The following is a 23,518-nucleotide window of genomic DNA, read 5'->3' on the forward strand; positions in this document are numbered from 1 at the left end:
GTTACAGAGTAACTTTATTCTGTATTTTAGTATAGCCTGGTTGTATCCCATGAGTGGTCTGAACGAGAGCACATCTAAATCTTTGGGACCTTCACATTTCAGTCTCTATCTAGATGTGACATTTAACTTTCTCAACTGCGTTTGCACCCTGAGGCGCACAGAAAATGCAAATGCTTGGCCTTCAGAGAAGTCTGTGTCACTTGCATTCCCACCTCCATAGCTGCATGTGCCAGCACTGCCTGTGCAGGCTGGGCTGTGGCAGGGTGACAGTCACCTGGGTCACATATCCCCAAGTGACTCTGCCTCTCTTCACCTGCATGCTCGTTAGGGAATTGCTCTTATTACCTGGACCATAATCCCTCCCTGGGGGGATGCCTTGTGTACAAGATTATTTTCATTTGGCTACAGAAACTCCTTGTGCCTTTGGCTTCTAAGTCCTTATACCTAGAGGAAAAACCATCCGAAGCAAACATACCTCACTTGTAAGGTCCGGTAGAAAATACCTCACACCAAACGTTTGGAGGTAGTTATTGACCGAAGTTCAGTCAATACTTGTTTTGGAAGGCAACTGGGTTTGCTTTTTTGTTTGAAAAGCCATTTGGGGCTTGATCTGCCTCTACTGACTGGGCTGACTGATGTGCAGGGGGAAGCGAGCTGAATCTTCTGGGGTTTGGAGACGGGCTAAAGGCAGGTCTACAGCTGGCATCTCCTCTGTGACCTACCGTACAGCTCTCACAGGCTGATGGTTTCCCACATTTCTTCTCGTATTTCCTTCCTTTTGTTTCTCGTTTCCTCTTCCTTGCTTTCATCCTTTTTGGAAAGGCAATATCTGGCATTTGGACAGGTAAATGTTGTTTCAACAAGATAAATAGTTTTGCAGAAGATGCCTACTTTCTTCAAAAAAATCTTTGTTTTAACAGAGAAAGTGCAAATTGAAACAATTCAGCTGAAGATGCAAAAATAAGATTCTGTCCAAAAGCCTCTGAGTTTTCAGGGTGACTGTAAATTTTTGGGTGGTTGAAATTCCTGTAGAAGACGGGGGGGGGGGGGGGGAAACAAACATGTTTTCACTATTTCTAGTGATTCCACTATTTCACCTCAAGGGGGAAGCTGGGTTTATTGAAGTTATTTTTTCCACAGCAGTGGCTATTTGAGTCCTCTCGTTCCCCTTTTTCTTTTTCATGCTTTTTTTTTTTTTAAACCATATTAAAAATCTTTTAAAATTCCTTATCTTCCTCCCCTCTTTCCCTTTCTAAAATATTCAAATCTTGCTGTGATCTTACTATTCATAAAAGAAAGAAAAAAGAGACAGATGAAAACAATAATTTTCATCAAAGAAAACATTAAAAACTTTTTTTTTTTAAAGTGAAGTGTTTTGGAGAAAAAGGGGAAAAAATAAAAGCTGTACTTGAGCACTTCTTAAATGGTGTGTGTGGATTCAAGGGCTTCACATTTCATCAGCATCCTTAATGAGCTTGAGGTGCCTCTAATAAATCTCAGCCCTTTTAATGAATTCTTTATAGCTCTTAACTGCTTTAGATAGAGGTTGACGAGTGTAACCGGTAGCGCAAAATCTTGGCATGCAATAAGACGAACAGCCCCATCCTTTCCCTCTGGCATCCCATCTGAATTTTTGCAGCAGAGATAACCAAGAATCTGTCACTGCTATGAAGTTTGAAATTTAATTAGGAAACTAATAAAACAGCTCTCATATAGTACTGCAGTTGCCTAGGAGATATTATGTATTGTTTAAGAGCTTCTACCAATGGAGCAGGATTGCATGTGTTAGAGATCTGTTATTTGAGTGAAGAGGGTTTAAGATTGACTGCTTCTCTTTCGTAAACCATTTCCTAGTAGGGTTAATAATTTACTGGAAAGAAATATTGGTACTCCTTGAATGAGCCATTTATACACCACTGAGGAGCAGAGACTGAGATTAGTTTCAAATACCACTCACTTCAGAAAGAGATTGGGGGCTCTGTCTCTCCCTCTTCCCTTACAGTTTCCATTCTCAGTTGGATACTCAATGAAAAAGAGCCCTTTTTTTTTTTTTTTTTAATTTGTAACCCCAGTGCTCTGGAAATAATCCCAGCACAGTTAGAGCTCTCCTCTTAGGGCTTTTCAGAGTCAAAAACTGGGATAAGTTGTCTCAGCTGTAGTGGAGGAGCCATAGGATTGTGAGGGTAGAATCAGATTAGATTCCTCATGATGGATCTTGCTGTAAGGTCTGCCCCGAGTAAATGCTTGGTGTGTTACGTCCAGACAAACTCTTCTTGACTCAATGGAAGTTCTACAACTGATTTCAAGTAAGGGAGTTTTGGTTTGGTACAATTAGTTTCAATGAATTATCATAGCTAGTAGACTATATTTTATTTTGTTGGTATACCCTATAAAACGTAGTCCTATTGAGTAATCTATAAGTATGCAGCTACTGTATGCAGATAGTACTAGAATTCATAAGAAAATGGCTTTATTGTACCTAAAGACCATTTAAGATTTCAAATCTTTTTCCCATAGATCATCAGAAAACCACTAAACTTTGTTTAATTTTTTTTTTCAATAAGTCAACTTATATTTCAAAATGAATAGTTTCTTCAAATAAAACTTTTTTGTTTTTGTTGTTATGAAAATGCCAAGGAAAGCTTCTCTGACCATTTCAAAACCATTGTTTTTGGAAGAATAATTGAAATTCAAAAAATCTACTGAAACTGTCCCACCCCTCCAAACTATATCTGTTTGGGCAAAGCAGCATATTCCCGCAACAAAAAGAAACCACATTAAAAGTATTGACCAAGTCTATTTAATATTTATTGCTCTTTGATAACTGAAGGGAATATGAAAATCTTCTCAGCAAGGCGCCATGAGAAGGATTTTCTTGGAGAGCAGTTTCACTGAGAAAATTGTGGCTCCATTATGATTTTCTCAGCTGAGGACCTGGCCTTTTGCCCCCTCAGTAAATGAACATCAGTGAGTTTTTTGTACTTCCTGGAAGCTCCTGGTAAGGGGATTTTATTGTTCAAGGCTGCAGATAGCACACTAAGCTGAAATGGAGACAGTTGTTTTCCCAAAGCGCTCGGATTGCAGTAGTCTGCAGAGAGGGTGGTATATGGGTTTGTGCAATAGCGTGATTGTTGGAGCCATCCAGTGACAGATGTAGTTAAACTGATTTATTATCAACATAAAGGGTGTTCAATAATAATACAACAATGATGAATCCTCACTTTCTGCTGAAAGGCAGCAACTCATGGCCTGTGGCAGGCAGATGACTGAACTTGTAAGATGAATTCTACAGACTTCAGCTCAACAAAATCAAAATGTTTATCCTTTAAAAATAAGAGATCTTCAGCCTAATTCCAGTCCTCGAGAGTAAAACACTCTGAAGTCAATCATATTTTCACAACAGCTCGTAGCCTTGTCTTAACGACTGATAACAAATGTCTCAGCAGCAGTGTTTGTGGAGCAGCAAGCATCTTTATCTGGCTGTGACACGGGTGGGGAGGCAGGACTCTGCTGTTAGATCTGTTGTTGTCTTTGCCGAAGTGTCAAGTGAGTCATTTCACCTTGATGAACAATAGTGACCTCATTAGGGTTTTGTGAGCCACAACTGACTAATGAATGTGGTGCTGAGCTCCTTCCACAAGGTAGCGAGTTCCCTTGAGCCAAGCAGTTGGTGAAATTATATCCGTGAGCATCTGACATATCGGGCAAACTGCGCTCAGCCGATGGCGGAGTCCGACCAACAACACATCATTAAGACTTTCTTATGGTTAGGAATGAGTTGCATGGACTGAAATGGTTTTCCTGCAGGCTGAATGGCTCTTGGGAATGTTATTTGGTTATGGAGCTTGCTGCCTCTCAGTTATGGGTTTGAATCCAGCCTTAAGTTACTGAAAAATTATTACACCTTATCCCTACTGGAAGGGCTGTGCTCCAAATGGGATGTCCATAGTGTGCCTGAAAGTCATATTTTGTGCACAGAATATGGGGTGCAGCCATTCAGAAGCACGAATGAATAAGAATGTGCCACAGGCATCACCTAGGAGGGGAACACCTTGGAGTAAGGATAGGGTTAAACTTCCATCTCTGTGGTATAATTACTGAGAGAAATGGGCTGCTTGTAATTATGATGATATTAAACCTGATAAAATTTTTGGGCCAGATTTTTTCCTCATTTATACTGGTATGAATCAGGAGACTGAGAGGAGACCTTGGCCAAATGGAGTTCTTCAGATAAACCTCAGGCTAAATGAGATTGAAATCTTTCACTCCCATGATACCCCTTCAAACAGCTTGTTTGCTCTTCTGTTAGAGGCCAGGTATATTTATGGTGCAAACTATACAAAGATTACTGCTGTTAATTAACTATGTTCTAAACTTCTTCATCTCATCCTCTTCAGGAGCACTAAAATAATTTACATACAAAAACAATAGCGTTGAAAAAGTTTCCATCTGTTTTTTATCTTTTCCAAGAAATTTTCAGATGTTGGCCCTTTTCCCAGCAGACCATCTCCCCAAGGAAGCATATCTTGACCAAGATGCCTTCCCAAACTGTGCTAATGAAGGTGGTTCTATGTGAGTCACAGGGACTTTCCTCTTCTTTCGTGAGATATGAGCGATGCTCTTTGGGGAGGAAAACAAAAAAATAAGTGTTTGTAGTCAGGAGAAAGCATGACAACCTATAAGTGTCACCTGATTTTAGCTGATGCAGACAGAGCTATATAGGGGCTAGACAATCAGGTGATGTAAATCATGCAACTCCATTGACTTGCTGATGAGCTGTCCTTAAAAATTCCACGTATAAAGTCAGCATATGACATCAGTAAATCTGGTATAGCATCATGGCTTTGAATGCAAACCATTTCTAACACTGAACAGATTCAAAAGCAAAAGGAAAAGGTATTTATGAAAGAATTACAAGCAAAATCTAAATAAACAAACTTATTTATTTGCAATGCATAATTTCAGCAGTTTTATTTATAATGATTCCTTGGTTCTGTTACAGATAAAAGCTGTTATACAATATGTTATCTCAATGACTATCTAGCAATCATTCTTAATTTTATTTACTTAAATACTTGCAAGCTTTCTTAGCACGTACAGCTACAAAGTAATGAGAATTTTGATTGCTAAGCGTAACTTCTCTAAATCACTGTTCTCATAGCAGAAGTTCTAAAGAAGAAATAAAAATAGGAAGGTCTTCTACAGCAGGCCTCTCCACTCCTGAACTCTCCTCTCAAGTGGAAAAAAAAGAATAAACTCCTATTTTTGTACATTCTGTACACTTTACACATCACCAGCAATGTTGCAAGAAATTAACAATGAAATTAATGGTGTTAAATTCATAACAACAGCAACCAAAAACACATCCCACAATGATGAAAAATTGGCCTGTGCCAAATATAATAAAATTTCTAAAATTTGGCTGTTCCAAAGAAAGGAGAAGAAACTCCTTGTGAAGAAGGGAATACGCTTTTCTGTGGAGATGGCAACAGAAGCTGACATCATAGCAGTTTTGCTGATCCCCTGTTACACTGACTCCAGGTTTCTGTGGCTTTCCCAAATTCAGAATGTGTCCATACAGCTGTGGGTCCTGTTCAGGTCAAAACTGGAAAGCAACTGACTCCAGTGACAAACTTGGTGTCTGAGAGCATGTGAATATCACAAGAGTAACTGATATTGCAAAATTTTTATTATCTGGGGCACAAAAAGCCCCAAAAATGCAGCTCATGGGATTTTGCCATTCCTGCTGCAAACTCCCCTGGTAGCATTTTGTTGCAGTCGCAAGCAAAAAGCCCTCACTGTCTCAGAGATGTGGGCAGCAACTTTTTAGTCTTTAAGATATTTTTGAGTAAATAAATACTTCACTTATTCTCCAGCTCCCTGAAGAATTACCTTATGGCTCCTTCTCCCTACAGACTGCTGTTTTGAATCTTTTATTTTAGTCTCCCATGCCAAGAAGATAAGAATTGTCTTTTGGAGTTGTGTGTTCTCCTCTGATGCATCGAGGCAGTTTGGAAGTCATTTCTTGAGTCTCATTTGGTCCCAGATAGGTGCTCAAGCCAGGCACAGAGCCCATGGTGCAGGGAAGTGGTGCCAAGGGGGCAATGCATCCCTGTGTCCTGTGGGATGCAGCCCCCTGCCCAGACTCATCCTGCTGCAGTCTGGCAGGACTGAGTCCTCCTCCTGTAGCTCAGCACGGGGCTGCCCCTGGCAACGTGCAAGTTGAGCTTTTCAGCATTTTGGTAAATGGCTATCAAAAAGTTGTGTTCCCCCCAGGTAGGATGCAATTGCTGCCTGGGAAGCAGCGTTAGATGCAAGGACAGTAGAAACAGAAAAGTCCTGCGTGCACTTTCTGCTGTCTTCATTGCAACCAGATTTCACCAAGCTTTACACCTCTGGGTAGAAAAACAGAACGGTGTGCGACAAGGCAGGAATTGATTTTGCCCTGTATAAAAATGGTTGGGTTTTGCTTGCTCTGGTGCCACTCAGATTTATCTGTGATTTGTGGATCTGAACTGGCCTTCTGGGTTAAAGACAACACCGGAGCAAAGAGCAGCAGCCCAGCCCACAGCTGAGCCTCCTTGTTCTCCTCCTGCATCTTTGTCATGGAGCTGAGGTGGCGAGCAGCACCTGCCTCCTGCCCCTGCTGAGCCCCTGGCTGCCAACAACACTGCATGCCCCAGGCCAGGATGCTCTGGGAAATGGGCATCTCTGCTTCCTCCACCTGGGCGTTAGATGACCCCGACACAGACGAGGACGGTGGCAGGAGGAAAAGGACTTTGTTCCTCGCCTCCATTTGAACTAACAATTCACATCGCCCTGCTATTTTCACACAAAAGGGTATTTGGTAATTTTGTATTCTATAACAATGAGTCTGGTATTTCCGTAGCGATGCATATTGTTATAATCTCTCTCTGCTTTGTTTCCTCGACATATTTTTTTATTAAAAAGTCTTCCCAGTCTTAAATAAGTACAGAATAAGTGTGGTCATTCTGGGAACATGAGAGGCCTGATTATCTGACCATCAAAGCCTATGCTGTAAACAGGATACTAGTAAACAGGAACTGAACCCCATATGGAGAGTTTGTGGTTTTCTTCAGCCTCTGTTTGTTATGTCTTACATCCTGTTAATTATAGAAAAAGAGCTGGAAAGTTGGAAATAATCTTTTCTCCAGATTATTTCCAGCTTCCCTCAGATAGAAGAAAATGCAGTATAGCACTGTCTTACCTTGCTTCCTTCAGATGTAAAGCATTAAGACAATTCATTCCAAGGGGATCACTTTTCAAGGGGATTATGAGTAGATTTTTTTTTTTAATTACAGAATGAAAATTAAGATCTTATATCATCTTATTCAGGGAATCCTTCTTTTAATTTTAGCAGCACTTTTTAGTGTATTGTTTGGAGTTTGAGACCTTTTGCTGCCTTTTTAGAGATTTGTATGATTGCTTTAATTCTGGGTAGGTGCAATTTGGAACAAAAACAAATGACAGAATCTACTTTAAACTCATGTTTTTCAAGATATTTATTCTGTTAAGAGCTTTTGCTGGTAGTGTGCCTCTTCTAGCCTGCTGGGATCACTTGCTTAGCTGCAGCGGGTTGTGCATGCATCTGAGAGGCTTCTTCAGAGCTGGGCAGAGCAGAGAGCTAAGCCTAATTCCCGCTGCTCGTTCTTTACCTTTGCTTTCTATGAATGATTGCCCATTTTTCCAATGCGATTCAGTCCAAATTTCCAATGTTGACAAAATGATTCAGAAGCAAAACACTGGAAAGCTTTGTCCCTGAAGTCCTGCATTTTGCGGTACATTCCTGTTTTTTCTTAACAACCTGCTTTGGAGTTCTGGTGCCCGAGGGAGCTGTCTCGGAGGACAGTATAAGAGGTTTTGCTTTGTTTAGACCCACTCTTATCGGATTAGGTTTTGGTTTTGCAAAACAAAAAGCCAAAATCTATTTGATTCAAGGTTCCATGTTATCTGTGATGAATTGACAGTGCCAGCCACTGCTGATGTTTCTTAGACAGCCCTGAACTGGCGACCACAAATAAATCTCCTGTTATGTTATTTTTCAGCTCTCTACTCTCAACACTGTTTCTTTAAACAGCTCTCTGATGCTAACCATCTGCTCCAAATTGCTGCATTACTCTTCAGCTCCGTAAGGCCAAGTCTCATGCGCTCTACCCCCAGCAGCAGGCTCAGCATCCAGGCTCAAGCTGAGTCCTCCCTCCGTGACACAGAGCCCCAGCTGCTCTCATCCTGATAGATGGGAGGAAGACGGGAAGATCTCTTCTGCCCCACATCCCCAGGCTCGAGGCCTTGTAGCACCTCCAGTCCCAGGGCTGCTGTTGGGACAGGAAGATTCTTTCAGGATTATGGGATCACCAGAAAGAAAGGGCTGCCTCCGAACGAGATGGGTGGGATGTTATAAAAAACACTTGGTTCTGGCATAACTCTGCTCCCATTAAACTCAAGGAATAAAACTTCTACCAACTTTACCAGGAGCAGAGTGCGGCTAGTGAGAGCTTTTGAAGATCCCACTGTATAGCTGCACCCACTTTATGTATCCATTTTAATGACATGATTAATAAAATACCAATGGAGCTCCAAACAGTTCTGTGTTCGTTTTCCAAAGCAGTTTGACTCATCCATAATCATAACCAGACTTCCAATTACACTGGATTTTAATTGTTCTTCTTTAAGGATAATTATTAGTACTCTGAAAAAAATTACTGTGAGTAGCTGGTGATGAGTAGGAATAGGCATCCTCGCTTCTCTCAGTCTGTTCTGTCATTTGAGTTATGAGGAATGTAATCGGATATGTGACACCCAGACGGAGCGTGGTTTCCAGGATCTGAGAGTGCTCTGTTTCAGTTAATGTGTTAATTTGGGCTCCATCTTCTCATTTGTTCTGCTTTGATCTATCATTTCATAAAGCTAAAGCACCAGATTAAGTGTGTGTGCTTGATTTATGTGCAAGACTGCATTTGCATACACATTAATATTTTTAAAGTTTTGGTCCAAATTTCTGCAAGCCATGGTATGGAGTAATACGAGCTGTAATTTCACACTGCATGGCAACGACTGGTGGGAATAAAATTGTCCTGCAATTTGGCCATCTTCACATACCAGCAGCTATTTTCCATTTGGAAATTTTGAATATTGCCAATTGAAATATATCTGTAAGCAAGCTGTAAGGCGAGGCATTGCAGGAGCTGAAGGGCATGGAGCAGGAGGCTGAACCTCATGCTCGCCCTATCTGGATTTTAAAGAACTGAGATTAAAGTATCAGCAAGAGGGACTTATTCTTTCTGCCTGAGAAGTAAAGAAAAACCCAGGAACTTGATCGCGCAGAAGATTTTCACATGAGTGCTTAGAAAGAAAAATCCTGACTGGGAGAACAGTTAGGACCGAATTTTCTCATGTGCTGTCTGAGAGGTTAAATTTGCTTTTGTGCACAGCACAGGGCTGCTTTTTGGTGTGGTGGTATTTATATTCACCTAGTTAAAATGCCAGTGCCAGGATCCCGCTGCCATTTATCCGTAAGCACAGATTATACATGTGTAAGGAGGGTGTCATTCTGACAAGCTGGGTCTTTAAACTTTCACGGCTTTGGAAAGTTAAAGAGTTTTTTTTCCTTTGACACCTAGCCCAAGGGGGTTAGTAGAGCTGCTAAGAAATGATTGAACTTTTGTAATAATTTCTTTTTGAAATTCACGCTGGATCCTTTGAGACATAAGGTAATACCATAATGTGAATATAATCATATAATCCTTTTAGTTTTATTATAGTAATTATTGGAATTAGAACAGTATTGTTTTAATAATACTGTTTTTCTTCAAAGTGCTCCACAAGCTCCATATTATAATTCGTTTTATTTTAAAAAAGGCTCCCGGGGGAAATGCTGATTTTTAGAAACGTGCACTTGGAAAATATCTGTTGCAGTGCTACTTCCACACATGATGGTGAAATTTAGGAAAGTTTCAGGAAAAAAAAAGGTCAGGATACTAGCCTACCACTCTGCCAAACATCTCAGCCGGTACAGCAGAGGGGTGAAGGGCTCTGGGTCAGCCTCTGCTCTGCAGCCCTCAGCTGGGGACCTGGGACTTTACACTTTGGTTGTGCTCCCTGAGCTATCAGATAAGCCGGATCTCCCCTTCTGCAGCTGGAAATGTTTGGCTTTGTTCTTTGCTAGAATTAAAAGCTCTGCTTGGGTTAGTTTGATTTCTGGTTGACCGGCTGACTGCAGCGAGGCTGGTTTGTGTTTGGTCGGGAGGATCTCTGCCCCGTCACTGCTGGGGCTTTGCACGTCACGCTGGGGAGGTTTGCCGAGTGGGAAGACTTTCCCCTTTCCTAGAAGTGGTCGATAACTGGATTTGCCTGCCAAAGTCTAGGATTTTATTCAGAAGAAAGATCATCTTAAACGTAAAATTGATGTCCTCTGCCCTCTGATGGTTACTGATTTGAACATGTCTGGTTCGTGGCCTGGCTCACCCATGGATCTGAAGTTTTGTAGACCCCTGGCTCGCTCAGGGCTACCAGCCTTTATCAGATCTGGACTCAAACCCAGAGGCAGCTGGGTTGGAGAGCTACCCGCTCAGTCAGAAGACGTCGCTTTCCTTCCATGTCCTTTTAGCTTCATAAATGTGTAGCACAATTTTGCCTCCTTTTAGCTTGTCAGAATAATCTAATCCAGACATTTCTGATTTAAATTAGAGCCTTTTCCAACTAACAAACTTTCAGAACCGCCTCTCCTTCTAATCCCTTCTTATTTATTTATTTTTATATATCTTGTCTTGACAAATTATGTTGCTTCATGTCATCTCAAACGATGTGGTATAAAATTAAAAGAAAAGCCACTTTGTAATGTATCAAAATGTTATTAAAAAACCCCCCAAACGTTTCTCGTTTTTGCTCACAACTAATCCCAAGTGGCAGCGGACTGTGAGGTTTTCTGTGAATGCATTTACAATAGGAGCCAACCACACATTTCACTGAATCAACAGGCTTGTCTTGAGATATTTATGACATGATTGTTGAAACTTCTGTTTAGTCAGCCATCCCCAGGAAAGACGGCGTTTTTGATAGTGCCTGAAGGCATTAGGCACACGTTGTCAAAAGGGTCTTCAAAACACCTGAAAGCCCACTGAAAACAGCTTGGGTAGCTCAGTTAGGGTCTTGCAAATACAGTGCCGGGTTCCCACTGTGAAGGGATGGAAATGGGATGTGTAACACCCCCACCAGCTGGAGACAGCGGCAGCACAGCTCTCTTCGCCATCACCAGCAGCGACAGAGCAGCAACAATCCCATTTTGTCACAGGGACTGAGACACTGCCCTTAGCTCTGGATGTGTCACCTATAAAAACTAAACTAAACTACAACCATTGTCTGTCTGCATGGCTTAGGGGCTGACTTTCTGTCACTCCCAAGGGGGGTGCTGCCCTTCGGTTCCCCCAGGGAAGGCAGGTTGCCTCTGAGCTGCGACTCTGGCTCGCTTCTGGTGGAGGACTACATGCCAGTTAGCAAGCATCCCATTGCTCTGCATAATGTTTGTAGCCCAAGTTAACTCCAGGGCAAGCAGGAGCTCTTTCTGTACGTGGGGCTCCATCTGTAAGACCCCTGAGGAGTGTTAGCAGCAGACCCTGTTCCCCGTGGATGGAGAGCAGAGGCTTCTTCTGCAGTGGCTGCATTGGGGGACCGTGCTGCCAGGCTGAAGCCGACCTTGGTCCCGGCTCCCCAGCCACCGCCTCTTACCACAACCCCTCCGAGTGTCATCTGAACTATTCTTCCAACTAGAGCCAGACTGCTTCATCATGTCCTCGGTATGAAAAAACTTGCGAAGGGGGCAACCTTTGATCCCTAAAAGCTTTCAGAAGTGTTAATTCCATGTCTGGAATATTGTCACGAAGCGGCCGAATTCCAGTGCGCAGAAGAGCACAGGCTGCACCCGGGGGGGTGAACGCAGCCTGCTCAAAGCTGTGCCATGTGGAGAAGGGCACTTCTCGCTAGGCTTTGTGTTTGGGCTTTTATGATGCTTTTAATATGAGAGACTCTTATCATGGTTCATTTGCTTCCATGCTTGTGGTTTTGCCACTGGGGAGCAATTATAGGATCCTGTGATTCATGCTCAGGGAAGAGCTGAAGTTTAGATGGTGAATTATGTGGCTATTTTTTGATGGACTTTTGTTGGTATCGAGCTAGAAGATGTTAAAGCACTTTGGTCCAATTAAGCTGATGATTATCTTGTGCATGGCCACACGGCGTATTTTGTTAGCTACGCTCCTTGACTGTTTGGAAAGGAAATACCGATAGAAATTTAAACACAAGCTGTTAATGATTTGCCTTTGCTACAATAAAGGCAGGCTCTTAATTAAGATCTACTATGATTTTTTCCAGTGTTTTATTATTTGCTTTGAGTTTCCAGAATGTCTATGCTCTAACCGTTTCATTTTGTTTCCTTTTTTGTCCCACCAGTATTGATGTCACTTGGAGATTTGATTGTCAACATCATAAAAACAGCACCAGAAAAAGCCACAAGATATTGCATAAAGCCCAGAATGACTGAAAGTTGGTGGACTTTTTCAGGAGATACATTTTTTCACTGGTGAGTAGGTGGAGCCATTTTATTTTTCTCCATTGCAGTCTAGAACAATTCAAGCTTCTGAGACTCGTATTTTGATGTCATTGATCATCTTGCTGGAACAATGCAGCAGAGTTTCTCCCCAGTGTCAAAATTGTGAATTATATATGTTTCATATTCCATCATTAATTAGGAACAGTTTTCTTCCATTTAAATAATTTTATTTCTTGAGGTGGGAAGAGGATTTCTTTGACTGATCATCCTTCATTAAATTAGCCGTAGAAATGGTTTGCATCTTCTGAGGTTGAATGTAAATCTAAGCAAAACACTCATTGCAAAGTCTGAAACTGGGCAAAACTTTTTGCAGCCCTGAGGCTCAGATGAAGTCTGGAGTGATGGTCAGAAGAGTCCTCAAATGAAGGGAAAGAAGGAATTTTAAGGAAAAAAACAAAAACAAACACGTGTGAATGTTTGTTCTCTTCTCAAACATTTGAGGGGTTTGAAAATTGCACCCAAAGTGGAACGTTAAGTTCAACCTCAACTTTGGGCAAGAATTTGGAATCCCTTTGTAGTATTTTAGTGATGTAAAGTGTGCGGAGAAGTGCTGCAGCCAGCCCTTGTGGGAGCAGATCACCCCGTGGGGAGGTTTGTGCACAGCTCCTCTGCTGCAGGACAGCTGCAGAGCAACACCAGAGTGGGGCGTCTGAGCCATTGTCCTGGCTGGGACTGGCTCTGAAAATTAGGGGGTGAGAATTACCTTCTCCGTGCTTCCTCCTCTTTCTCACCAATGTTTCTACAATAAGCACTGATCAGATGCAGAACAGCTTCAGAACAAGTTTTTTTTTTTCCTCTGTCAATTGTCCTTCTGTGAAAAACAGCCCTCCTACAGACGGTCGTCTGCCTGATGCATTCACTGATAGCACACAAGTAGCACTTCTGGGATCATTAACTGAATTAAGCTGAATACCATATTTTCACCTGGTATATTCAGATTTCTTAGTGGAGCTTTTTGGGTTGTTAGCCTTCTGCCACCTTAATCTCCTTAAGACATGAGAGAGCTGTACAGGGAGAAATACATGCTCCAAAAGGGGATCTCTGCCCTGCGGACATAGGTTCCCAAACCATTACACAATCAAAAGCATCTGACTCAGACAGTGATGGGTCTTGGACAGGAGCAATTAACCCAAAATAAATTATCCATTGTGAACAGTATACATAACACGATTTCACACAGTGTGTCTCACTTTGATAATATTCCTCCACAAATTTACATGACACAAGGAGAAAAGAAAAGGAGGGATGTTTCTGTTTTGGTTTGGGTTCTCCGCAGCTGAAAAGGAGTTTGTTTCTTTTCCAAGAAATTCAACCTTACTCTTACGCTTACTCTAACCAGATGGCACATCGTCATTGGTTTGAAATGCTGCTCCTTGAAATAATTCTGGAGTCTTAAAACTCACAGGAAAATCTCTCTCCCTTGTTTTTTTCTTTTTTTTTTTCTTTCTTTTTTTTTTTTTTCATAGCTAGAGGGGAAAACTGTTTCCAGAACAGCTCCAGGTTCGATGCAGACCGGGTCACTGCAGTTTGACCCAATCTGGGAAGCTGTGGACCGTGACTGTGACTGGCAACCCCATCTCCTGGAGGTGCGGGTTCCCCAGAGAGGCAGTGTGTGATGTTCTGGGGATGTGAAACGGGTACTACGTGTGATGCTCTCAAACACGTTCTGCTGTTGGACTCTTTCCTTCATGGCCTATGTAAACAAACAACAGATTAGGGGGCACTGGAGCCTGATCTGGCTGCAGTTTCTGTTATAAAAAAAAATAAAAGGATAAACTGTCCACAGCAAAACATGTTATGGAAATCTAGTTTTTAGGCAACAAAAGGCATGGATAGCTGATCAAGACTGGGGATGAGAAAGAAGCAGAAAAGAAGCAGTTGTAGTGATATGCCTTGATTTTATATGCTTTCTAGGGGACAAAGCGTAGTCAGTCCCAGCCACCTGACATCCTACCACTGAGCAGGGATGTTTGATTTCCACCAAAGGAGCTTGGATTTAAGAGGATTTCTGTTACTGTTTAAAAGTGAGAAGCCAGACCTGTGGCCTGGCATTTGGTGGGCAGCAGCAGGGAGGCTGGGCTCCTGGAGAGGATGGTGAGAGGGGGACCTTCAGTTCCTCCAGGTTCTCCCCCTCTTCAGCAGTGTTGACTTGGTCTTTCCCTGACTTAGGTTCATCCAGATATTTGTCAGACAAGCTTCAAAAGAGCAAAGCAGAAAGGCTGTCATTTCCATTTAACACAAAAGAGCTGTTTTCCCAGGTATCATCCTAGTGCCTATCCTAAAACTGTATAAAACATTCTGTCAGTTACAGAATATACACAAATAAAATATACACACGGGGTTTAGGAGGATGAAATCCAGATGGAAGGTTGTTTTCTCAACAGCAAACATGGGCCAAACCCTAATGTGCTGCAGACTGGCACGGCTGCCCGAGGACAATGCCAGTTTGCTGCAGGAGAGCCCAGGCACATTTTCCTCCACATTTTCCTCTCCAGGCTGCACTCCTGCTGCCTGAGCTGCATGCCGGCGTACACAGGCTTCAGCTCTCCTTTACAATTACCTCCGTGGCTGCAGCGAGCTCACAGCGGCTGCGATTTCATCCACCTGAATGTGATTCTGGGGACATGAGTTGGGGCAGCAGCGTGAACACAACTTGTGTTTATCCCCTGGGCTGTGAGTCCAGCAGCTGCTCCTATTAGGAAGATTTGCATATGGCCTTGGCACAGTTTTAAATGAATCAACTGTTCTTCATGGGTGGGGACAGAAAATCTGTCTCCTTTGGACTTGCAGTCATAGCTGTAACATTAAGCCTGCGTTTGGGGTGCAGGCAAAAATTTGATTAAAGAAATAATAATCTTTCAAAATTAGAGTTTTTAAAGTAATTAAAAACAGAAAATAAGCGGTGTGAGAAGATGAGGAAAGAGTACATGTATGTATTCATAGTCATCTAAATATAAAACTTAGTTTTGAATGCTAATCTCTGCCTCTCCCCGTCCTCTCACGTCCCCTGCCAACAGGGCAGCATACGCCTAGAGAAGGAACACATCTGGCAGGTAGAGTCAGCCTCGGTAATTCCCATCACACAACGGGAAAGGCTTGTTGCTTACTGTATAACATCTCATTTCTGTGCAGGTCCTGTTGGTCAGGGCAGGAGAGAGGGAGCTGGGAGGAGAGCTTTCTGACATTGCACGTGCCGGATGGCAAGCCCTTTTGGGTCATTCCCCAAGGATTTTATGTTCCCTTAGTTTTGGTTTCAGTGGCAGTTTGGCACATATATAGCAATAGGATATTTAAATGCAACTGTGTCTGGCCTTTCTGTTTTGAAAAGGTAGGACTTAGAAGGGATAGATGTCTCCAAAGCTTGGGGAAGGTGAGCAGGGGATGCCTCTTCCAACAAAGCAGCAAACCAAAGGAAGTGAGGAGAAGGCAGAGTCAGAGGCAGGAAAACCAGAATCTTTTTAGCATGCTCTGTATTTAAACTCCCTGCTAGGAGACATGGAGAGGGCTAAGAGTTTAGGAGGGTTCTAAATTCCGGGAAGAAAAATCCATCCAGCGGTGTTACAGACAGTAATAGTAAAGTGCCTGGGAGTGCCCCATGGAGCTCGGGTGGCTGAGCACAGTGCAGGGAAGCGTTGTGCCACACCTGCTGCTGCTCGCTGGGCAGCCGCTACCCCTCCACACCTTCATCCAGGGTGGCTGCAGCCAGCCCCAGTGCTCTTACGGAGCCCAAACAGATATTTCACAAGGCAGCTTTGAGATGTGATTAATGCGGACAAATCACTTTGAAATTTTGGGATGAAAGGGGCTGCAGAGCTGCTAAGTCTAGCCCCAAACTTGCTTCGTGCGATGCGAAAGCGATAACTGAGTTGACAAAACTCATTAAGCGCAGCACCTTTATCGTCTGCTGTAATCTGGAAAATGTTGCAACACAAAATGTTGGCCAGCTACCAGCACATCATCATCCCATTTCAGTTACAGAACAGCGACACGGTGATAAGCTCCTACTTGTTCGGCATCGAGGGCTCCTGGGATGATGTGTTGGGAAATTCCCCACCGGGTACCGAAGGTTTTACTTGACAGCCTCGTGCTGGACCGGGGAGGATTGGAGCTGCCCCCACCGGTGGCTGTGGTGCTGGCAGCTCAGGGGGCAAAGGCTCCGGCAGGGCTCCAACAAGCAGTGATAGACGTGGGCAGCAGTTGCAAAAAGCCGCTCTGAAAAATGCTGTACAGATTTCACAATTAGGACACGTGTCAGTCTTACCGGGATTAAGATGAGCCCGGTCCTTCTCATACAGCTGATCTCCACTGGAAGGACGTGAGAGCTGTTTTTCTGGTTTTGTTGTTACAAGCAGAGATAATTAAGGTTTGGAGCAGGAACGTTTTATTTTGGCGGACAAAGAGATGGAAGAAGCTTTTGGCATGGTGATAGCATTTCGGAAACACTTTGTGAGAGTCCAGAGTCTGGCTGCTGCCTGGAATAGAGAAAAACTAGTTAGGTTTTGGGGGGTGGGGGGGGTTCCCCTATATTTTCTTATAGTAAAATAAATTCAGTGTCTGAGCAAAACAGTCCATGCGGTCTATTGTTGGGTTCATAGGGAAATGTAACAAACAGTATTTTCAAGTGGTTTTGTATTCCAGTGAGACTATTTCACAAGCTTGTTCTTAGCACTTATGGAACCCTTTATATTTTCAGAGCTCCTGAAAACAACAAGCTTGCTAAAAAAATACAAGCGCTATTTTTAGTGCTGTAATGTCTAAAATAATAGCACATTGACAGGAACTTCATCCATTTCAATAGGATGCCACAGCGCTGGGCGGTTTATGGTCCTGCTCCAGTTCCCAACCGGCTGGGCTCAGACAGCCGAGCTGGGCTCGCCGCGACCCAGCCTGGGTGGGCACATTGTTCGGGCTGGCCGGCCCCGCCGCTGAGCCGCCTGGGCTGTAGCAATCTCTTCACCCTCTGCTGAAACGCAGCCCCCTCTGCGATAAAACCTGGCCCTTCTTCAACACCACCACAAGTCCACAGCTCCTGCTTTCTAGCGGGAAGCCTGAGCTTGGAAAAAACGCCTTTTCGGCTGGAGCACCCCTCCCTGCTTGCTAATTTTTGACCCTCTCCTTGATTACTCAGTGAAATCTCCCAGCTGTTATTCTTCCCATCCCTGCATTCCTTTCCCAGCATTTTATGACAGCTCAGGGGGCTCTCTGCGAGCACTGAGCACCTCCTTTGGCATAAAGGCGAGGAGCGGGGCAGAGGTGCCAGCCCCAGCCAGCAGCTCTTGGAGCCAGCCATCCGAGCTGCCCCCGAGCAGCCCATCCCTTCTCACTGTAACCCTGGTGTTTCTCCCAAAATGTAACATGAATCCGAGAGCAGCTTTGTTGAACTATAATCTGGGTCAACAGTGTTTGGTAGGTTGAAAGGTCACACTGAAACCCCATCTGTTTTAGCTCTCCATTGGAACCATGAAAGTACTTTAAACTTGAGATGTTCTGTAGCATTCCTAAATTATCAGTAATGTGTAGTGACACCAAGAACTGTGGTCTAGAAATGCCGTGTCTCTGTCTCTCTCCTTTTTTTTTTTTGATCTAACTGGGAGAAGCATCAGATTTAGGAAGTAAATTCAAATCAGCTGGACACAGGTCAGTGGCTGTGTGTGGAGAGGGACGGGACGGTAGGTGCCTCTGGCCCATAAAAAGCCTGTCCTACTGAGATCTGGCTCCAGGGCTTATTAAATACCAGCCATTTTTGACTAGTAAAAGACCAAACAAAATGTGCTTTTTCTCCTTTGATAATTAAATTCAGCCTGACGTGAGGGGTATCATTTATATAAACACTTGCTTTTATGCATGTGCTGTCCTAAGAGATTAGCACACTCGCACGCTCACTTTTAAGGCTGTTTTGCTTTCAGGTGGGAGCGAATGTAACCCCCAGACTGTGGGAAGACCCAGAGTGTCAGGGAGGCCAGGGCACATCTGCCTTTCTTCTCTTGCTTGGGCTCCAGCCAGCTCTTTTCAGAATCTGCCCTGGAAGAGGTCGGCACCGCTGGTTCCCACTGCTCCTCGGCCCAGGTCCAGAGCTCTCGTGAACCCCTTCCAACGCTGTCAATGTCTGCGTGCGCCAGGGACCCCTTGTTCAGCGGCTTAATTCTGGAGCATAAAGAAACAAGCTCACGTGGGAGGAAGGTCAGAGCACTGATGCTTTTATTTTACTCCAGGGGCAAACGTAGATGAGGTCTCAGTATCTCTGAGCGGTTGGTTTGTTTTACCCATTTTACATCACGGTGTTAAGGCAATCAGGGCTGTGCTTGGTCTCTGCTGTAACAGGGGAGTGGCCAAGGCTGCAGCTGTAGGAGTTGCTTTTTCTGTTAACATGAGGGAATCAAACAGCTTTAACTTCAACAGCATTTCATAGTTTCCTCAATGCCTCTGCTGCATGGTGTAAGGCACAACTGAATTACAGGTGATTCACCCTATAAGAGTGACCCTGGCTGCGCTCAGGGGAGAAGAGTGTGCCCCAGCCTTCCTCCCCGCCAGAGAGCAGCGCATCCTTCTGAGGATCTGATGGCTGCCCCAAACATCCCATCCCAAATCAGCCGAGCTAGACTGGAAATAAGTCTTTGCAAATTCAGGTGGTAAGAGAGGTAGAGATGAGGGGCTGGCAGGGGCTGGGGTTGTTTCCCCCTGACATGGCAAAGGCAGTAAAGTAAAGTAAATGTCTGTGACTTTTTCATACGGGGCTGTTGTCCATTGGAGACTGATAGGCACTGACTGGCACTAGGGCTGCAGAGGGAATGGAAAGCAGGGGCAGCATCTTCACCGTGCAGTGTCCTTGAGACATCTTTGCTTATCAACAGAGAGCTCCCTGCAGGCGTAGACCTCTCTCGGGTCAGGGCAGCTTTCTGTGCACGTATTCCCAGCACCTTGCTGACAGCCCCGATACAGCGTGGGTTTCAAGCTGGACTGTAAGCTGAAGACCACACTGGTTTCTATTATTTATGGCTAACACAGAGACAGCAACACCCCCGGCGCCCTCCCCCTGCCACCTTTAACCTTTCAGCTCTGCCCGCTGCCTCCCTGTCCCCATGGACTACAAAGCTGAGAACCCAGCTCCTCGCTCCGGACTGCAGCGTGATAATTGAGCAGAGTCACGCTAGCTACAGGGAGACAAATCTGCAACTGATTATGAGGTTTTCTTCTCAATTAATTGTCAGAAGCAAAGGGATGTTTGATGTTTAATGTCTTTTCCTTCTTGTTAAATGCATTCTCTTTGCCACCCATCCTCAGACACTGGGAATAGACAGAGTTGGACAACGCAGCGGCTGCGAACTTGTCGCTGTATTCATGCATAATCTGTCTCAGGCGTTTGTCTGCTGTTTTGATGTTACAGGTCTGCAGGGGACTTTGCTTTTAGATTTGTTGACAGAGTGACATTGACATCTTACTTAGAGGCACCGGATGAATCCTAAGCCCGAGCTCAGGCTGTGAGGTTTAGATGCCGTGCAAGTTTTCTGGGGCAGGAGCAGGAGGGCGCACCTCTTCTGCCCTCCATGGGCACGGTGTCTTGTTGCGAACATTACAGTACGCCTGGCCTGCCCTCACAGGCTTGTCCTTGGACTGGGGAAGACACTTCTATCTCCTAACACCTCCAGACTAGGTAAAATCCTAATCCCAGTCAGGGCAGTGGCAAAATCTGCCCTTGTTCATATGGGGCTCAGTTTCATCCTTAGGGTCTTCTATAAAGGCAGCTCAATGCTGTTGGGACTCTAAATTAAGCACAACTTGAAAGATTTGAACTAATTTTAATTCAGCAAATTACTGGCAGAGCTCTGATGTAGACTTTAAGAATTCCTGGCTCCCAGTCCTCTGCTCCGGCCACAGGCAGGATTGAACTGATTACAGAAAATCTTTGGGAAACTCATTATTTTAGATCTAATATTTTGAACTTTCAGGAAGATCTAATGTAGATTGGAATGTAATAAATAGATCTATAAAAAGGAAAAATAGAGACCGTGCTCTTGTGACTTGGAAATTGCCAGAGAAAGTAAATAAGTTACCAATTACACCAATTGTTTGAGATAAATCTCTAATTTGTTTTGTTTTAGGAATAACCTGGATGCCATATTCGACTCAGTAGTAATGAAAACCACATTTGAGGTGCTATACATCCCGTTTCAGATCTTCTAGGGAAACTGAAAAGTTACAGTAATGGCTTAAATTCTGCTTAACCGCTCGCTTTATTACAGCTAGAGAGGAGGTTTATATGCATATGTTTATACATACATATGTATAAACTGAATAGCTGCAATGTTTGGCAGTTTTTGCTGTGCTGAATGGGATGGGGAGTGGGACAGATTCCGAAAAAAACTCAGCCCTGCATATGAATCTGCCTGACTGATTTTTCTGGTGCAGTTAATAACATCCCTTGAATGCGCTGCACAAGCCGAGTCAATAATTGTTTATTCAGCCTCGATGCACAAGCCAGTTGTGCACCACGTACCGTCCAGCTGGCATTTCTCCCGACCAGTCTGTGCTTTTTAGGCATAGAAGTGCAGGCATCTCTGGCTATTGGAGATGAAGGTTTAAGTATCATGTAGCTAAACTTCAGCACTGCTTGCTTTGGTTGGAAGTTTTGATTCTCCTTCCTGCCTAAGGAAAAAAATACAATGATGTGGACTTTTGCTTTGCTTATTTTTTTTTCATGTAAATTAACTAAATGTTTAAATGTGTTGTCAGATTTTATTCTAGCTGCAGCAGAAGTTCAAGCAATCCTTATCTTATCAAAACCAGTGTAACCTCTCTTTACCTTCCACACACAGCCTCTTTAAGGTGTGTCAAACTGAGCCCCCAAACTCATGAGTGACTTTAAAGAAAACTGGGCAACATGAAAACCTTGTGCCTTTTTCATGTTATCTCCCTCTGCTTTGCTGAAATCCGTCCTTAGTTTTCAAGCAGGGAAAGTTTTCAAGCAGGTGCCAGGCAGCAGTGGCAAAAGCAAAGAAGAAATTCTCATAAAAAAAAAAAAAAAAAAAACTACTTCAGGAAGGATGCAGACTGAGTCCCAAAAACTGTTTGCTGAAATTCTGTGTTCTTCTTTCAGGTTTCTCAAACAGACCCTGCTTTTCTGAAAAAGGGATATGAGGACAAATTCAGCTCGCATCATCCTCGGTTCCTTTGGCTGACATGTAGCTTACTGTTGGATGCATGTAAGTAGATGTGATACTTTTATACTTCACAAAAGTCTTCATACAAGGTCGTTCCTGCAGGCATTATGATATGTGGCGATACTGCCTTCTGTTTGCATGATGGCACAAATATTCTGACATGCACCTTGGTGAGTGCAATACAAATTAGAGGCAGTCCCCTGGCTAACAGCAGTGTGTCAGAGAGGAAGAATACTAAGCCAAAATGGAAATTAGGACAACAGCTAGCCAAGAAAGAAGTGCTCTCTGTGACAAGGAAGAGGAGAGCATGGCAGAAAAAAGAGCTCCTTGGGAAGTGGGTGAGGTCCTTGCTGAGATGCTGCAGCGTGAACTTGGGCTATGGCCACCAGCAGCACCTCGTCCCCGCCCTCCTACAGCATGGGTCTCACTCCTGAATGTGTCACCAAAATTGGTGCCTCTGAGGCAAAGGCCACTTCAAATAAGAACAGAGGCAGTGTTGTTCTTGCATGAAGCATAACCAGAAAGGTTGCTTCTGTGATACGTCAGCTAGGTGTTATAACTTGTTTTATTCAGGTTAGGGGTGGCAGGAAAAAAACTGTGGAGAAAGGAGGGAGGAAGGAGAGCCTTTCAGATAAAACCAGAGTGAACGTGTTTGACTTTCTCACTAGAACCAGAGAACTAGTATTTCTGTTGCTGCTGAAATTTTTAGGTGTTTGAAGGATGATTTTTCATGCAGAATCTTCTACAAAGAAAGATGTAACAGAAATACAGGGCCAGCATTGGGATCTACTGCCCCACAAGTAGAGGTGCACTGTGTCCTGTCTGATCGATCCTGCCTTCCAGCTAAGAGATCCAAGCAGTACCTCAAATCAGCTGCCAGGTTGACAGGGTGGAGGTGAGGGCCTGGCTGTGCATCCTGCACTGCAGGCTGACTGGGAGGCACGCTCTGAAGTCTCCGGCCACCACCAGTAACAGGCAGTGAGGGTGGGACCTGTTTTGCACAGCCTCCCTGCTCAGGTGGCTTGGATGAATGGCCTGGAGGTGGCTCTGGGTTGGGTTTTTGGTCTTTACCCCTGGTGCTGGTTCAGCTCTGCCTGGGGAGGTGCCTGCCCTGTCTGTGCTCACACACACACCCCGTCATTTCGGCTCACATGAGTGCAAGGGAGGCTGGCTGTGGTTTGTGGGGTCATTGTGTTATCTCTTGGGCTGTGCAGGGGGCCTGGAGGCGAGATGCTGAGGGTCTTCTGAAATGAAGCCTCAAATCCAACCTAGTAAATTAAGCTGCGGCATATGCAACACATCATTACAGTATTTATGTTTGCAGCCTCCAGCCCCAGTATCAAAAAGCCTCGGAGATGGATGCAATAAATAGCCAGTTCACAGAGGAGCTGGCAGGATTTATTATGTTTATGGTTCCGCACAAATAGTGTTGACAGATTTCTTTTGATAATGAGATAGCTTCTGCACTCAGATCACCAAGGAGAGCTAGACTTGGGAGACTCGTCCCCAGCTGGAGTCTCTGTCATTAGGTGCCTGTAATTCCTTGCATGCTGGATTTTACACACTGCCATATAAAGGGGCTTTTTTATACACAATTTGGTGCTACCCTTCGGAGATGGTAACAGCAGTGTTATCTCTTCGGCTGGTGTTGTATCATCGTAATTAAGCGATAATCGTTACTGGCTAATTGAATAGAATCCTAAATGTGTGTGATGCACTGCAGGAATGAAATGTG

At 43.9% G+C, this 23,518-nt stretch overlaps 1 non-coding gene across 4 annotated transcripts in view; it reads left to right on the plus strand.

Moving 5' to 3' along the window:
• The window catches only part of LOC101789629 (SPO11 initiator of meiotic double strand breaks), a 238,327-nt gene that overhangs the window by 186,346 nt on the left and 28,463 nt on the right, over positions 1-23,518 (plus strand). For 2 of the 4 annotated variants that reach the window (XR_011804579.1, XR_005260488.2), the window contains exons 4-6: positions 12,466-12,595; positions 18,532-18,805; positions 21,720-21,825. This is a non-coding gene — a transcript (SPO11 initiator of meiotic double strand breaks). Of the gene's footprint in view, positions 1-8,066; positions 8,603-12,465; positions 12,596-18,531; positions 18,806-21,719; positions 21,826-23,518 lie in introns of those variants that run through there. The other 2 variants (XR_002404952.4, XR_011804580.1) reach the window with 2 other exon arrangements.

This window comes from Anas platyrhynchos, chromosome 21 (assembly GCF_047663525.1).
Source record: "Anas platyrhynchos isolate ZD024472 breed Pekin duck chromosome 21, IASCAAS_PekinDuck_T2T, whole genome shotgun sequence".
Classification (NCBI taxonomy): Eukaryota; Metazoa; Chordata; class Aves; order Anseriformes; family Anatidae; genus Anas; species Anas platyrhynchos.